Here is a 15060-nt window from a genome sequence, read left to right as displayed (position 1 = left end):
AATGTCTGCTGCCATCATCCATGCAGAGCCACCATCTCATCACAGTCCCAACCAGGCTCAGCCTACCACTACCAGTCAGCAGTGTTTCGCCCAAGGTAGAAAATTTTAGCAATCACAGCTTTGAAATCCGAGAGTTTCCCCCTAGGTTTCTGTAATCCAAAATGAAGTAGAAGTCTATTATATATAACAGACATAGAGTTTAAACAATGGAGACAATATATTTGAACAGATGTCTCCAGAGACACAGTTTCCTTTACCTCTTTTCCTCTTCTCTCCACCATGCTCCCATGAAAATGACCATTCACTAAAACAGATCTTAAAACACTTTATGGGAACTGATGAATGAACAGAAAGCCTAAACCTTCTTCTAAAACATTATAACTCATTGAATCCAGTGAATCTCCCTTGGGTGCAATGGGTAGGAGAGCTCCCAGTGCACACAGGCTGCTGCTGCTCTGTTCCCTTCACCACCTGACAAACTGATAGAGCTTGCAGCCAAAATCATGGAGTCGCATAACCCAATGCCATCCACCTACTGTTCTTTTACCTTTGAAGACAGCTTTGTTCCCCTCAGTAAAACAGTGAAAATAGTCTTTCAGTGGCAAAGAAAATATTTCAAAACCTGTTGTGGAAAGTATCCAAGTATACAGGTTTCCTTTCCTGCTTTTTCTTATTTTTGCTTTGCAGCAAATCCCATAACAACAACAACAAAAAAACTGGAAATAAATAACTCTTCATTGTCCCTATCCATTTCTAAAAGAATGTACAAATCTTCTGGTCTGTCCTTCCATCAGAAAATTATGAAGTTTGAAAGCCTGTTAAGATATGACCTAAATTCATCCCATTTTGCCTCCAATCACAAAGGCATAATTCCCTTTCATTTTTTTTAACAGAATATGACTTTGGTGTAGAAGTTATTCATTTTGATATAAATCTCACTCTGCAAGAAAACATGAATAGTCAATATTTCGTCGTGTATCATGCTGTTTATCTACAATAACCAATTTATTCAAAGAGATTTATTACCTTACTACAACTCACTGCTTAGCACTGACAAAGCTGATAAGATATTCACTACATTTATGAAACTAAAATCATTTAGGTAGGCAAAGGAAGGTATATATAAAGATGTGCAATGAGTATGTTTTTACATAACTGGAGGTAGAATTGCAGAGTGGTGAAACTGACATAACTACCTTAAGGAACCAAGTACTAGCCAACATGGCTGAGGTTCTCTTGGGCTCTTGTTTAGAAGCACTTCTTTTAAGCAGAATCTGTATGTATAAAATTGCCAACTTCTTCATATCTTTGACAAGTATATGTCAAAGTGTTAAGTTTTCATTAAATGCAAATTTGATCTTTTATAAAATCATGCTTAAAGCTAATATCACAGCACATCAATTAGACTTCTGTATGCTTTTAAGAGGATGAATAATTGCATTCATTTAGAAGGTACCTTGCAATATGCATAAAACAGAAATCTTATAAAATTTAGCTAATTAGAGCACAAGTCAATTCCACTCTCAAAATGTAAATAAAGCCACACTACTATTTGTTTACTTACTCAGTTCCTTTCTCTTCAGAATAATTCTGGTCCTTGAAATCAATACTAACTGATTCATCCTTCAGTGTTGCTTTAGTTCCCAGGCATGAGAAATAAGGTATTTTGGAAAAAGGAGGATTCTAGAGCTCTTCAACTATATAGTCAAACCTTAAAAATTTTAATAGTAGTAACATAATCTTACAAATATCTTTTATGTATTTCAATGACTCAAATAACATAGGTTATTTTAATCTGACTTTAATCCTCTTCTACACTCTGCCAGGTATGTAGAACAGGTATTTTCACTGAACAGAGGAAAGAAAAACAGAAAGCTCAGAGAAGTTAAATGACTTTTTCAAAGTCACTTATCTTTTGAGTGGAAGATACAATACCAGAACCTATGTCTTTAGATTCTATAAAAAGTGTTCTTTTTGTCAATAGTGTCTTGAAAATATCACACTTAGTTCTCTGCTTTACAAAACATGTTTCTCAAAATACTTTAAAATTTTCTTGATGAATCAGAAAGGTTTTTTGAATTCACAAATTGAACTATGCAGTAATATATTGCTATTTTTTGCATTTTGGAACATGAAATATTACTTTTCCCAACACTGTATAATTTCAGAATACAGCACTGTTCTAATTGGTGAGCTTTATTCTTAAATTGGCACTAAGAATCCCTAGAGGGTTACTGAGCTATGCAGAACTTAACTTATCCTTACACTAAATGTCCTCAGAATATTTTAGTGTTCTAATGGATGTTCCTCTCTCTCTTCCCCATTGTTGTCTACAGATACTTCCACCATTGTTCAGGTGTCAGAAAGTTATCCCATCACCATTTTTAATTCCCAAAGGTACTTTTAGTATCATTTTTTCCTGCTGTTGCTATTTTACTCTGTCTTAATCATCTTTAATCTTACTAAGATTTAGGTTATTATATTTAACATCCAGCGAGAGTGTTCCTTTCTTCAGGTTGATGAACTAAATAATTACACCACATTTCCGATTACCTTTTAATCTTTTTACCTGTGGTTAATTTCAGCAATTTTTCCACTGTTCAGACTTAGAATATATACATATATAAATATTTATTTTAAAATTTGGATTTGCCTGTAATCCTAGCACTTTGGGAGGCCACGGCAGGTGGATCACGAGGTCAGGAAATCCAGACCATCCTGGCTAACATGGTGAGACCCTGTCTCTACTAAAAATACAAAAAAATTACCCGGTCATGGTGGCACGCGCCTGTAGTCCCAGCTACTCAGGAGGCTGAGGCAGGAGAATTGCTGGAACATGGGAGGCAGAGGTTGCAGTGAGCCGAGATTGCTCCACTGCATTCCAGCCTGGGCGACAGAGTGAAAATCTGTCTCCAAAAAAAAAAAAAAAAAAAGGATTTGTGGTTGATCAAAGCTGTGATCACAAATAAGTAGGGATGTTGCTGTTCTAGAGAAAACAAATATTTTGAATATATAATACTCAAGTTGTCATTAAACTCATAAAATGAAAGAAAATTTGACTCTCAGTGTAGTAGATGAAGTAACTTAAAGGAAATTGTGGATCTCTTTGATTCCTGATGTGGAGAATGGAGAACATCTATAGTAGAATAATGGGATCATGGAATGTTAAAAGTTAAAGCATGAAGCCTTAGTGACCGTCTGAACTTGACCCTGAAATTCCCAACCTCTTTTTTTCTGAATCCACATATGAGATGATACTTATAAGCATAAACTACTCTGTAAGTTTATTCCTGGCACACAAGCTACAAATCTACCCTTTTCTCTCCCACTCAAAATTAACATATAGGAATAAAAATGATTGTGCATGATATTATGCTAAATATAACAACCCTAAAATAAAATGTAAGTCCTTGGCAAATTTAGCACTATCCACCATTAGAAACAAATTAATAGCAAAACACATCATGTAAAATTCAAAATAGCAAAGTGTCAGGTCCAAATTTCTGTGCAGCACCTGGGTTCCAGAGAGGTGGAACAATTTAAGATCACACAGTAGGTGGTGATAGTGCCAGGTTGGAACCCACACATGTAGTTCCACTGATATTTGGAGTATATTATGATGCTCACAATTAAAATGCAAGACCATGACATACTAAAACACTAGAGAAAGGCTACAAAATGATTTTTAAACTGCATATTATTGGAGAGGAATGCTACTCCTCTTGATAATATAGGCCATATAAATTATTAAAAAGTATTAATAGTGATAAATTAACAGCCAAAGAGAAATTTCTGGCATATAAAAATTACCCAGTAGAAAAAGAGAATCCAGAAAAGACAAAGTGGAACTAGCTAGCACATTTGCTATTACAAACATCCTTTTTCTATGCCATATTGGTAAAAATAAGTTCCAAGGAAATAGCACCATAAAATCAATAAATATGTATGTGATGCAAGATGTAATTTTGATACTGAACAAAGTAGTTTCCAGCAAGCTTGTATCTACATGCTCAAAGTAGTATGTAGAAAAGTAAAACTGTCTTCCTGCAATTATTTGGTGTATCTGGCTGAATTCATTTTTAATTACATTGGCTGATGGGGTGAAATCAGGTGGAGCCCTTGCCCTTTAGGCACTTACAGTCTAAAGTAGACAACATCTTTGTTGGTGCTGATAGTAACCCATGATCTAAAGAGTGTACCTCAATTGCATAGTTAGAAAGTTACTATGAATTTTGTCATAAAACTATATAAAATTAATCAAAAGAGAAAATGTGCAAAAATACTACAGATCAAAATGTTAGGTTTTGTAATTTAATCACAGAAGTAGATTTTTATCATTGTTTAGTAATTAGCATGCTAAAGTATTTTTAAAACATATACATATATGTTCAAAAACACTCCTCATGTTTCAGCAGAATGTCTTGCTTTTCCTTACAAGTGATTTTTAATTCCACTAACCTAACCGCAGATACACTGCTTGTCAAATACATGAAATATCCTATCTGTTTCACACATGGTTCACCTATCTGCAGAGATAAAATTGGATTCCACATATTCGTTGGGGGTGAAAAAAATCTCATCCTATTCTTCACTTTATCCTGAACCACCTCCTCTATGCTCTGACAATGCTTATTACAATCTCATGTGTGATGATGCAGAATATATGTATCAGAATTTTATATACATACATAATCATTATAAGAAAATGTGCTTGAAACCATACTGTCATCAAATCAGTGTTTATTGTTGTCAACCTATCTATACTTTTGATGTAGAACAGATAAATTATCTAATCAAGCCAAGCCCCTACTCTTTTAAAGGGCTGCAAACAAACAGACCATTGTACAATGACAAGGGCAGATCAATGAAAATGACTACTGTCAATAAGGAGTTGTGGTTTGTCTTGAGCAAAGATCTTGGAAAAAAATTAAAATAAAAATCTCCACCAAATTGAGGGATAGAGTCACAAACTGTAATGGTTGTCTGAATTGCAGCTTTACCTGAATTCTTTGAATAGTAAACAATAAAACAATCTTTTCCTCAAAGAATAAAACAATTTAGACATGCCAATGAAAATTTTCTCCAAAACTGAAAGCCAAATCTTGAAAAAGATAAACATGAATGGTTAATTTTGTAAAGCCTGGTAAACAGATTCATTTTTAGCAAGCTTTTTTTCTTTTAATGCACATTAGGGAATTCAGAATGTGCTTAATATAAAATAGGTTTAAATGTAGAAGGATTTCAAGTACCAAATGGGCAGCTAAAATATTTAATGCTTCACAGACTATATATGCCAAGTACTTTGAACTTAAAGACAACCATTAGCAATCGCCTGGGGAAAAAAATAGAAAAAGAAAGGAAAAGAGCTAGGCTGTTCAATCTCCTAAAGACATGATTCTATGTTAAAAAGATTTGTGGCTAATTGAGGATGTTAAACAAGTAGTAAGAAGACTATGACTGTCCATTATATAATTTTATTCTAAAGTTCTGCTTATAAAACTTACAAATGTAAATTTTCTTCTAGAGCTATTACTTTACTACTCTATTAACTTGTTTTAGTAGGATTATGAAAAGGGAATTTAAACATGTAAAGGAAAGTTTATCATAGAAACCTATGAGAAATATAGTTAAATTTACATACAATAACTTGAAGACTATTGACAAGACGTGTTAGAAAACAATTAAGCCTGTATCCTAAATTCCTTTGAGTCTCAAATTTCAAACTTGATGTAAAATCTCAATATATTAATAACATTTGAGGAAAAGCAAATCTGAATATAGAGTATTGTTTAGGTATGAATTTTGCAATTATTTTCAAATATATACAAAATAAGATCTCAACTAACATCATATCCATAATTTATGTCAGTTATGTTTTTGATTATAGGATTAATTTCCTATATATTATACTCAAAGTCATAAAATGCATGTTAATGTGTGCTTCTAAAACATTTAGGAAACTTTAATTTCAGAGTAGTTAAACACTACTCAGCTCCAGGTTTATTAATGTGTACCTTTAATAGAAGGCCATTTCTAAGCTAAAAAGGACAAACCTAGCCCATACCCAGTTATCTAAATATAAAATTAATTTACAGTCTAGAAATCAGTATTGACATGGTTTCATTTTCAGGATTGTAAACTCCAGAGGGTATTTTTGTCTGGTTTGTTCACTACAACATCTCCAGCATCTAGAATAGTGGGGGGCACATGATGGGTACTGAAAGTCTTTCTTGAGCATTAAATGAATATGTTGTATTTCCAGTTTTACTCGTGGAGAAAGTTTATTATTCTTCTCTCTGGCAGAGCAAGTCTTTTTTGCAGGAGAGAGGCTCTGCAACTGATCTCTTCATATGTTCAGACTTGTCTCAGTCTCTCGAAGTAAGTATTTCCTCAAATAATGTGCTGTTATTTTCAGAAATAAGATTTTATTATATAATGTTGCTTTTAATCATATTGAATTGCAGGATCTTTTAGAATATATAGAGCTGCTTGGGCATAGTTAAGAAAAAGAGTTCCTTGATAAGATTCCTCCTCAAGGAAGGTAACTAGCTAAGTGCAAATGTTCCAGTTTATTCAGTGTAACCAAGAAAGTGATGTGAGCTGGACATTTATCAGTGGTCCAAGGATTAGCATTTCTAAAAGATATATTAACTAAACTATTTTTAAGAAAACTCCTTATACTCAGTTTACTCTGAGAACATTTCTCAAACATTAGTAGAAATAAAATGTTTCAAAAGATAAAATAAGGAATATCACAAAGATTAGAAAAAGTTGCCTTTTTGTTTAGAATACTCATTGACAGAGTTAATAAGTAAAACACTGCATGGATTTAATCTCCTTCACGGCAATATGGTTCAAAACTCATAGCAGAGATCAGATTGCACATTTTGCTATCTATTACCCAGAAATAATCAATCATTTTTGTCTTACAGAAGCTATGTTTAGAGATCCCGTATACATTTTTCAGCTTGACTTGTAGTCCTGAATCTCTATGAGATGAAGCACAGACCTAAAATATGGTTTAGGGATGTCTTTACACTTTCTGCTTCCTTTTAATTTTTTGAAAACTCCATGTTTTACTTCTGTTTTTAAAAATACACACTCATTGTTAAAAAATGCAAACATTAACAAAATGTATGGCTTAGAAAGTAAAAATACCTACATCCAAAAATTGATGACTCTTGGCAGGTAATGAATATTCTTCATATTTTTTACTTTCCATCGACTAATATATGTATGTGTGTGCTGTACATTTAGACAGATAGCTAAGTGGATATATTTTTACAGAAACATAATCATATCAAATGTAGTGTGCTGATGCTTTTTCTTTTCATCTAACAATATGTCTTATAAACTTTCCCATATTATTACAAACATAGAAATCTAATTTTGTAAAAATAGCACAATATTTTATGGCTATACTATAAAATATTTATTTAATACAAGATTGGCAGATATGTAAGTTTTACCTTTTTTTCCTTTTATAAGTGAGCACTTCTGCACTTAGATAATTCTTGTGTATTTTGTAGGGTGAATTTTCTAAAAATAAAATTTCTGGGTCAAAAATATGTATTTACAAAAGTTTAAAAGCCAAATTTCTCTAGAAAATGATCATATTCACTTACACTTTTACCAATATAAGTGAGAATATACTTCATTACACCTTTGCCAATACAAAGGCTACTTTTATGGATTATTTAAAAACTTCTTGCATATTAGGGATATATGCCTTTGGACTGTTTTATTGTTGTAAATATTCTTTTCAGGCTGTTGTTTATTTTTGAAACTGGTTATGATATTTATATTTTTTGCCACAGAGATGTCTGTTTTGTGCATACTTAGTAAGATCTTCTCCACATATAAATATATATAATATAAATTTACTCAAATATGGAAGAGTAGCCTCAAAATATTTAGCACTATCTTAGCTTGGGTTTAAATTTATATACTAAAATGGTAGAGAGATAGATAGATGACAGCTAGAGAGATAGGTAAATGATAGATACAGATAGATGGATGGATAGATAGATAGATAGACATAGATACAAAGAAATAGATAAGCAATATATTCCATGCTACTAGTATGCCTGTACTGATTTGTTAAAACTGAATATCAGTCCTGCATGCATCTGTCTTCTTTTATTTCCTTTATGGCTTAAAAGTGTATATTTAAGTCTTTGATTCATATGAAATTTACTTAATATAAAGTGAGATAAAACGCATAACTCAACTGCCCCCAAAAGCTAAATATTCTATTGTCATCTATTAAATATTAAATATTACTCCAGTAATATAAATGGCAACTTTATTTTTGTATAAAATATATAGATATTTAAGGGAAGGAATGTTCCAGGAATTCAAAGTATCCAGTACAAAGGCTCTAGGGAGAGTACACCTGGAGTATTCAAGGAACAGCAAGGAACCAGTGTCACCGGAGAGGAGAGAGCTAGAGGGAAAGGACAAGGAGATAAGGCATATGGGAAATGCCAGGAGCATCCACCTTGTATAGGGCTTCTTCAATCACTCTCTGCACCGGAAGGACTTTTTAACTGGTATCTTTTATTTTGTTGGTTTGTTTGTTGGTAGCTAGAGGTGAGTGGATTTTTGAAAATCTCAATTTCTTTCATTGTTATTTACTCATTAAGTTGTCTTTTTTAATATAAATTCTAATCATTCCTACATTTAAAAAATTTGTTTTCTGGCACTTTTCCAAATTTGTAGCTATGGAAAGGTACAAAGACATATCTTAACATTTAAAATGTATAGTTCCCCTAAATCCACAGATGCTGCTTTTTTTGGTTCTTATTTACACACCATTTCCCTTTTTCTTTCATTAAGTGAGCTAGTAAATTTTTTTCAAGAATTTTTTTAAGAAAGCACCTCTGAATTTATGTTATTTTTTCTCCAATTCGTTAATGTACATTTCTATTTTAACAATTATTTTCCTCTGTATTCTTAGTTTGTTTTCCCATCCTAATGCCTTGAGCTTAATATTTAAGTGATTCATTTTTATTCTTTTTTTGTGGGGGGGGGATGATGAAGTTTCATTTTATTGATTTTCAGTACCCAAGTGTGGCAATGTAAGGTTGCCACAGACAGCAAGTGACATGACACCACAAGGACCTTCTAAGAGAATTATTCTTACTTTTGATGGAAGACAGCACTTAAACAAACAAACAAACAAAACATTTAAAGAAGCTCTCTTGGTTTTTATAATTCCTAACTGTAAGCTATTATTTTAGTACAGAGCAAAAAATTCTCCTTGGTTGGTCACATCATTCATTATTGAAAGGGAAACTCAGTAACAAAGGAAACAAAACACTGAAATAAAGAACTAAATAATTTACTGAAAGGTAGTTTCAGAAATTATTAATAATTATTAATCAGAAATGATTAAAAATAGCACAATATTTTTATTGACCACACAGAATTCACCCATATCCTATAGCTTGTGAATTTACAATGTTGCACCTTTATTTACTAGAAATTCTATAATTTGTTTTGATCTCTTCTTTGATCTAAAAATTATGTAGAAGAGAGATTTGTTGTTCTTTTTTAAAAAATGGTTTTTTGTTTTAATCTCTGCTATTTTAATGAATTTTGTCAAAAATATTGATTACATTGCTTTAATTTCTTAAAATCTATAAGGTTTATATTTATGGTCAATATGAAATTCTTTTAAAATTTTGATAGATTTACACTTAATAGTAAACCTTAATTTAGCATTTGAAATTTATTCAAAATACTTTTACACTCTTTCTGTGAACCGAAAAGAATCTTGGTCCTTCATAGAATTAAACTAAAATCACTACTTGGTATTAATGCATTGATCCTATCGATTCAATTAATTCCATTCAAGCAAACCAACTGAGCCCCTATACTGTTTCAGGCTCTGTGTTAGACATGCGGGGTAGAATCATAAATGAGCCATAACTCATTTTTTTCTCACCTACTATGATTTAGTGAGCAAGAGAGTTGTGTACAATTACAAACAAAAAACAGAGGGTCACATAAAAAGTCTAGTTAGAGAATACAGTAGGGAGAAATTAATTCTGAGAGGAGGATCAGTGAAAGCAATAGGAAACCATTGCCTTTTCTGTAACAGGGTCTTCAATACATATTGCTCAAGACGTCTGTTCACAACTGTGATCAGAAAGGACAAGAACTGTTAAATAAATCAGGTCTCAAAATACCATGAAGTTTTTGCTATAGATGTCATGGTTTTCATCATAAACCCAAAGTAAGAACTATTTTATTACGCATTGGAAAATCTTCCGATGAAGATTTTCTAGCAAGACTTACTAAACTACTTCTCATATGATGGCAATGCCCCTACCCTGCTTCAACCCACACAATTGAAAAAGATGTGACTTAAGGGAATTTATATTGGAAGGCACAAATCTCTGAGACCACAGTAAAAGCTAGTGAGAAAAAGGCTGTCAGAAAGGGAAAATAAGGTTTCATAAAACAAAATGGGACATTTGTCTTATTGTTAAAACATGCCATGGAACTCTAGGGATTGTGGTGCTCAGGTGCAGAATAATGAGCCTTGATTTGGCAATGGAAAATTCCATGAAGGATCCAATAATACGTTATGCTTCATTAATATAAAGATTTTTACATTTCTACTGTGGATTTTCATCCTTCATTATCCCCAAATGCTTTATTAACTGAAGCCACTATGAAGAAAATCTCACCACCACCTTAGGAAAGGTTTCTAACGATATGTTTTTAAACAAAAATATCAAAAACAAGTTTGTTTCAGGAAAAGAGAAAAAATGTACCATAAAAGGTTCAGAAATATCTAAAGCCAGCAAATCTTAGCACCATCACAATATAAGTTTAGATTTACACAGAGTAACTTATTTGCACTGAGAGTAAGGGCAAGGGCCTGGCCTGAGCTGATAGTTTAACAGTGGATTTGGATGTCAGCCTTTTTGTTGATAAAATCTTTGAGTGACAATCTTTGGAAAGCCAAATGTAAAACTGCTACATGACACTTCATATTAGGTTGGTGCAAAAGTCATTGCGGTTGTTGTCATTATTTTTAATGGCAAAAACCGCCACGACTTTTTCACCAACCTAATACAATTTCTAACTCTTCAGTCTGCTCAACCGAGAGGTATGATTTAATTCTCACCAGCCCTTTTCCCTTCTACCTAATGTTTCTCTGTTACTTGTAATAGAATAAATGTGGAAAGAGAACAGGGTACTCAGCAGTGCAGAAGCATTTCATGTACTGAGGTTGGTTTTCCCTATTCTAGTTACAAGCAGCCACAGTCAGCAAGTCACAGCAGAGCTCATGGTTTTGAGGTTCAATGAAGACTGCATGTGCTATTTCCTAAGTTGTCTTGCCCAGAATAGGGGTAGCAGCCTCATCTTATCCATAACAGGTAGTCAGGGAAGCTTCTAGTTAACCGTCAGTGGCTACAAGAGATGTGGTCAGAAGGAGTGGGCTGTGTCTCTGTTTCTGCCCTTAAACAAGGCAGATGTAAATTTTTATTCATCAAAAAGGCAGGAGATTCAACCTGATCTATAAAAGCCCTCTACTACCACAAAACTTAAATTCTCCCAGTCCTTGGGTAAGCCCTGTCCAATGTGTGGAGTCTAATACAGACATCCTCAGAACCTACAAGTATTTCCTAGGCTGACTTTCTTTGACTTAAAAAAAAAAATAGTGTAAAAGCACAGATTCTTAGCTTATGAGTTGGTGACCTTGGTCAAGTTACTTAATCACTCCATGCTTACATGTCCTCATCTGTAAAATGAGGATAATAACCATGCCTATTTAGTAAGTTTTAAAAAGAAAGTGCTTAGAATAGTGCCTCTCACATGGAACATAATCTATGTAAACATCTGTTATTGTTAATGGTCAGATTATACAAGGTAAAATGAGATAGAAAATTTTGCAAGTACACAACTGACTATAAAAAAATTAACAAATACCCAAATTAATGTTTCACAAATTTATATGTTTAAAAGCAAGATTTTTAGTATTTTCTCATACCGACTTCCCTTGATATTATAATGGGAGCAATTCCCCTGCCATTAATATTTTCAACATTGGTTTTAATGGTATTATTACATTCTCTCACATGAGGATATATTGTGATATATTTAAATTCTTCTATTGTTTAAGAAAGACTATTTCCATTCTTTGGTACTTGAAAAATGCTAAGATAAATAAACTTGTATGCAAATATTGGACTAAAAATTGATTTTTATTTCCTCAGAATATATCCCATGAATGAGATTTATTCGTCAATAGGAATTAACATCCTTAGGGTTCTTCATATACAGCTCCCAACTGCTTTTCCAAAAGGTTATCCTAATTTGCACTTCTATTGGTAGGGTTTGAGGGTCCTGGTCAAACTATTCACTATTCAGCATTGAAAAATACCTTTAAGTAATCTTTGCTAATCTGATACATAAAACAGTACATAACTAACAAATTAATTTGAAAATCTTAGCTTACAGCAGTTTTTTAGTAGTTAATAACTCATCATTATGTATTTCTTCTGTGAATTGTTGAATTGTCTGTATACATTTTTTAGCCATCATTTTTTATCATAGTATTTGTGTTTTATTATGGTATCGTTTTATTACATAGACCTTTGTTATGTTTTGGAAACTTTTTTTCTCACAATTGCTATTCATATTTCATTTTGGTTTACATTGATACTTCATTCATATAGCAAGTATTTATTGAATATAAACCATATGTTGGTCATTGCTCTAAGCCCTGAGGAAAAAAGCCAATTTTCTCAAATAAAGATGAAATCCTTGATCTTGTATAACCTACAGTCTTGTCGGGGAGACAAATATTAATCAAGAAACAAAGCAAGTAAATAATATAATGAATAATTTATAAAATTGATATCCAAAGGGTATTGATCATTTTTCACCAGCCAGAATGCTGCAATATAAGATACATGTTGGCCGGGCGCAGTGGCTCACATTTGCAGTCCCAGCACTTTGGGAGGCTGAGGTAGGTGGATCACCTGAGATTAGGAGTTTGAGACGAGCCTGACCAATATGGTGAAACCTTGTCTCTACTAAAAATACAAAAACTAGCTGGGCATGGTGGCATGCGCCTGTAGTCCCAGTTACTCTGGAGGCTGAGACAGGAGAATTGCTTGAACCTGGGAGGGGGAGGTTGCAGTGAGCCAAGATCATGCCACTGCATTCCAGCCTGGGTGACAGAGCGAGACTCCGTCCAAAAAAAAAAGATACATGTAATTCATGAATTTTAAAGTTTAAGCAGTGTTTCTCAGAACACACAGAGCGATTTTTCTTGACAGGTTTCAGGATAATGCCTACCTCTCTTTACTCCCAAGAAGAGGGTTCTCAACCCTACCTGCACAGTAGAAGCATCAGCTTTTCAAATACCCATGCTTGCTCACCCATCCCTACCTGATGAAGTAGTATTGGGTAGGAGCTGGGCATAATATATTTTTGAAAGCTTTCCAGATGATTCTAAAGTGTATCCAGTGTTGATAATAAAATTACCTACTAATGCCTTTCTGTTCTCTCAGCTTGAATACAAAAAGTCTAAGACCAGGCTTCTATGTTAAAACTAGACACACTAATGTAGGTCACCATGGGATAATGAGGAAAGCACACAATTATCTTAATTTCTGGGTGAACTTGCAATGACTGAAAAGCAGACCCAAAATTGTCTGCTAATAGTTAAAGGGAAGGATTTGGGGACTATGGCTAATACATAACTTAAGATAAAACTAAGATACAATGGGCAGTGTGGAAGGAAAACCAAATAGCAATCAAAGCTATGCAATAAGAAAGGAAAGGGCTATGCTTCAGCATTGCTATGATAATTAGCAATTCTGATTGTTAGTGGTTTAAAACCAATAAAAGTTCATTTCTTGCTCAGGGTAAATATTATACAAGAGTTGACAAAGAGCTCTACTTCACAGTCACATTCACAGTGTTAGGATAACACATGAATTTAAACTCAAAGAAATACGAAAATATGAAAATCAAAATACCATATCTTTCTAATTTGGGCCCATACTGATAAAAGTTACTGCTGTTTTTGCTCTCCATCCTCAAAAAAGAATGATAGCTGTGTTAAAGTGGTCTATATATATTTATTATTATTAATCAATAGATTGTCCCTCAAGGCAAAACTGACTTTATTCAAAGCTGAATTCAGCAACAGAGGAAGAAAATAAAATATGAGTGTTAATGAATTTTTAAGCCATGTTAGCAGTGATTACCAGGCATATGGTTTAGGAGTTTGACCTCTCAGAATAGCAATTCTCTCTCACATCTGCATAGGTGTGAGGGTGGCTGGTGGATAGAGCTAAGAAAGAAGCTAAGATATGGAACTGTTGGCTGTTCCCTACATGGCATCGCTAATTATGAATAACAAATTGGCATGGAGCGTACTGTATTCTTAAATGGCTGCAGTATGTAAAAATAAATCATAAGACCTGATGACATCAGAAAACAAAGAATACAGCAGGTAATACTGACAGGATGTATTCCTTAATATCATCCGATGTATGTTAACTCATGAATATTATTGTATGGGACTTAAGTTCAGTTGGTTGAACACCAAGTTCCTGACATCCGTTAGCAGTGTGATCCAAATCCACATGTGCCTATCTACCTCTTGGAAATAAGAGAAGATGAGATGAAAGAGGCTGGATGTATCGGTTAAAATACTTTCCCCTTTTACAGTAAAAAAGTCAGAATATGGGCCTCTTTTAATCTTAGAAACAACACTTCAGGAATAAAATAGTAGTCCTTCTCTAAGTTCTAGTACGTTATTGAAACACCCTGCTGTGAGCAAATTCTCTCTTGAGGAATTTAGGACTATGACATGGGTTTAGGAATTGATCACATAGGGACCAGTGACACAACCCTATAAATGTTTTTATATTAACCAAAATAAAAGGAAACTCTAACATTAAATAGACTAGCAAGGGCACACAATATATTTTAAATGAATAATTACTGATATTCTAAAATTAATTCTCATTTTCCTTTTCTTCCTTACTGGAGCTACTTCAGGATCTTCTGTCCTCATCATTTTAG

General features: G+C 33.3%; 1 protein-coding gene across 7 annotated transcripts in view; it reads right to left on the bottom strand.

The window, feature by feature from the left end:
* GRIK2 (glutamate ionotropic receptor kainate type subunit 2) overlaps positions 1-15060 on the bottom strand; it is a 1183164-nt gene that overhangs the window by 693733 nt on the left and 474371 nt on the right. The gene's annotated exons all lie outside the window — the stretch shown is intronic.

The sequence above is a fragment of the Pan paniscus genome, chromosome 5 (genome assembly GCF_029289425.2).
Source record: "Pan paniscus chromosome 5, NHGRI_mPanPan1-v2.0_pri, whole genome shotgun sequence".
In the NCBI taxonomy this organism is placed as follows: Eukaryota; Metazoa; Chordata; class Mammalia; order Primates; family Hominidae; genus Pan; species Pan paniscus.
Note: the sequence above shows the minus strand (reverse complement) of the source record. Positions and strands in the feature narration are given on the sequence as shown.